Consider the following 3,925-nt stretch of genomic DNA (forward strand, 5'->3'; position numbering starts at 1 on the left):
GGGGGGGGGCGAGACAGAGAAGAGAGGAAATAGAGGGAGGAAGGGGCCTGGGACACAAAGAGCCCTTCAGGGAGTGACCCAGCTCCTGTCCTCATAAAGTTTTCCTCACTTCTCAATAGCACCATAGTCAATACATGGATCTTTGGGGGATACCCCAGTTCTAAACGATAACAAAGGTCAACTCAAGGTGCGGAGAAATATTTGGTTACACAAACCAAGATGGAAACTATTGTTATTTCTTGTTCCAATAGCCAGAGGCTAAGTGTATATTTCCACAGGTTAGCAAAGGACATTGCTTATCACGTTAATGAAAAGTGCAGAATTGAACTATCACAAAACACAATAAAAAAGCTCAAAGTTGGCTTTTCTGCCCATGGATGAGCATAGAAAGCATCGTCAAAGTCTCTCTTCCTGCTGCCATCATGTCTAAATCAGTGTCCCCTAAAGAGCCCGAACAGCTGTGGAAGCTATTCATTGGAGGGCTGAGCTTTGAAACAACTGATGAAAGTCTGAGAAGCCATTTTGAGCAATGGGGAGCACTCACGGACTGTGTGATTGTGAGACACCCAAACACCAAGCGCTCCAGAGGCTTTGGGTTTGTCACTTGTGCCACTGTGGAGGAAGTGGATGCAGCCATGAATGCAAGACCACACAAGGTAGATAAAAAAGTTGTGGAACCAAAGAGAGCTGTCTCAAGAGAAGATTCTCAAAGACCGGGGGCCCACTGACCTGTGAAAAAGATCTTTGTTGGTGGCATTAAAGAAGTCACCGAAGAACATCACCTACGAGATTATTTTGAACAATATGGGAAAATCTAAGTTATTGAAAACATGACTGACCAAGGCAGTGGAAAAAAAGGGGGCTTTGCTTTTGTAACTTTGATGACCATGACTCTGTGGATAAGATTGTCATTCAAAAATACCATACTGTGAATGGCCACAACTGTGAAGTGAGGAAAACCCTGTCAAAGCAAGAGGTGACTAGTGCCTCATCTAGCCAGAGGTCGAAGTGGTTCTGGAAACTGGTGGTGGTCATAGAGGTGGTCTTGGTGGAAATGACAATTTTGGTCATGGAGGGAACTTCAGTGGTCATGGTGGCTTTGGTGGCAGCCATGATGGTGGTGGATATGGTGGCAGTGGGGATGGCTAAAATGCATTTGGTAATGATGGAAGCAATTTTGGAGATGGTGGAAGCTACAATGATTCTGGGAGTTATAACAATCAGTCATCAAATTTTGGACCCATGAAGGGTGGAAACTTTGGAGGCAGAAGCTCTGGACCTTATGGTGGTAGAGGCCAATATTTGCCAAATTATGAAACCATGATGGTAATGGTGGTTCCAGCAGCAGCAGCAGTAGCCATGGCAGTGGCAGAAGGTTTTAATACTGCCAGGAAACAAAGCTTAGCAGGAGAGGAGAGCCAGAGAAGTGACAGGGAAGCTAAAGGTTACAATAGATTTGTGAACTCAGCCAAGCAGTATTGGCAGGGCCTAGCTGCTACAAAGAAGACATGGTTTAGACAATACTCATATGTATGGGCAAAAAACTCAAGGGCTACACTTGTGACTAATTGTATAACAGGCTATTTTTAGTTTCTGTTCTGTGAAAAGTTCAAAGCATTCCACAAAGGGTATTAATCTACTTTGTTTTTGGCACCTGGGCTGTTGATTGCTAAATGTAATAGTCTGATCATGACGCTGAATAAATGTCTTTTAAAAAAAAGTTCAAAGTTGAAGTTACAGGATCTTCATGAGGGTCATCATATCCTGGGGTAGCAGGAATCAATGGGTGGCAAAGAAAAGGTGGGTGTGGCTGCTGCAATAGACAGGAGAGTGAAAGCAGCTATCAGAATAGTCCACCCCATTGTGTCCCTAAAAGTGAAATACCTGAGGGTCTTCTAAATCCTGACTGGATGTGAATAAGCAAAAGAACCATATATAAATTAGGGGTTTGTTTGAGCCATTAAGGCACAGAAGCCACTTTTCTGGGAACTCCTGGGTGAAATTCCCCAGTTCAAGAAAGCCCAGATCATGCTGGCCCTTGTCTTGGCTCACAGCTTTAGGACCAAACAACCTATTTCCTTCAAGATCCCTGCAACACCAAGAAACAAGCACCAAAACAAGCCTCCTACCACATTGAAAACTATCTACTGACCCCCTTGATAAATACAGATATTAAAATAATAATAATAATAAAGTTGTTAATCCCTATGATATTTAAAATTTATATCTATTTGTTTCTAACAATTTTCTTTAACAGGAAAAAGATAATTAATACTGTTATCTAAATTTGTTTGATGTCTTGTATCTTACAGTTAAGAATAAATACATTTAAGGTAAAGGGGAGTAATTATATGTCTTTATTAAAAGAGGTACTTATTGATTTGCAAGGTTAGAGTGCTAGAATGTCATCCATTGGGTGCTAAAATATCATCTACTAAATATAAAAACATCAGACCCTATTAACTAAAATATACTTAAACTTTAGATGTGTTTGTAATTTGGTTAATATAAAATAAGATCTAAAATTCCTTTATTCTCTATGTCCTCATGAGAACCAAGGGGCTGGGAGTTAAACTTCTATCAGGTGTGATTTATATAGAAAGGTTTAAGAAAAATTTAACCTAGTAAAGTGAAAGGCTATAAATGTCTCAGTAAATTAAAACAAAATATGTACAAAATAATTTTCAAAATGTTTACATATAGCTAAATTGGTTACATGAAATTAACACAATCAGCTGAAGTTATTGAAAGATTTTTACTCTTTAAATCCTGCTAAGGTTCTGACATGAGGCTTATTTACCAATATAGATAAGATCTTTTCACAGACTTTTATTACTTGGGAATTCTAACTAAAGGATAAAAGAAATAAGAAATACTGAAAATATTAATCTACTCTCATTCCAATAAAATAATTTTTTATGTCTGTTGAGTTTTATTATTTTAAAAAAAACACTAGTTTTAAAGGATTTAAGGTATATAACATTTTGATTAAACAATAACTGTTATTTTAAAAGTACCACATTACATTCCATATTTCAAATTTTTCTTTAAAAGCTAAACTTGGTTAATATAAAAAATCAGTGTAATTATGATAATTATTAATAACATATTAATTGTATCTTTATTTCCCAAATACACACGTCATTAAAGTACAAGATTTAAAAGAACATTTTACTAAGCTGATGTTCTTCAAACAAAAGTTTCTACAACAATAGCTCTTAAACTATATAATAATAACAAATTAATTGGAAATTAATGGTGTCATTTAATATTTTATATTTAAATAAATACGTTATAAAATTTTATGTTACTCTCTACACTGCAAAGTAAACTATATTTCTAAAAGACAATTAAGACACACTGGCTTATTTAAAAGTTAACAATATGATGTATATAATTTTTTTTTTTTTTTTGTGGTGCTAGGGATTGAACCCGGGGCCTTGTGCAAGGCAAGCACTTTACCAACAGGTCATGCCCTGCTTTGAAAATATGATTCTTGTCGTTTTGTATTTATTTCTTGATAGATTACTTTCACAGTTTTTATTTCACAGCCAGCCCATCTCTCCCATGGGTACCTCACCCATGCTGGATCTGAATGGAGAGCTGTAGGCTAAGTTAGAATACGTGATGATGTGCTGGAGGCCTCTGGATTTGTACTTCAATCTTCATCTGCTCTATGGAGGAAGAGCAGGGAGTAGACTGGCAGAAGACCAGTAAGGCCAGTTATTTAACTGAATCACATTTTCAGAAGTTTCTTGGGAGAACCTTTAGAAAAGAAACAGGTGTTACTTCAACTCTCTGAAGAAATTCTATCTCAATTCTTCTGGGTGCTCAGCTTGGGTCATGTATTTCCCTCCATCCATTACCCAAGGATCCAACAGCCTCTATCCCCTCCTCCCTTCTTTCCCACAGGCCAGAATCAGTT

At 37.4% G+C, this 3,925-nt stretch overlaps 1 pseudogene; it reads left to right on the forward strand.

Annotated features, from left to right (window-relative positions):
* Window positions 1-422: 422 nt before the first annotated feature.
* On the forward strand, window positions 423-1,382 carry LOC144252966 (heterogeneous nuclear ribonucleoprotein A1-like; annotated as a pseudogene).
* The last annotated feature ends 2,543 nt before the right edge of the window (window positions 1,383-3,925 follow it).

Source organism: Urocitellus parryii, unplaced genomic scaffold (genome assembly GCF_045843805.1).
Source record: "Urocitellus parryii isolate mUroPar1 unplaced genomic scaffold, mUroPar1.hap1 Scaffold_71, whole genome shotgun sequence".
NCBI lineage: Eukaryota > Metazoa > Chordata > Mammalia > Rodentia > Sciuridae > Urocitellus > Urocitellus parryii.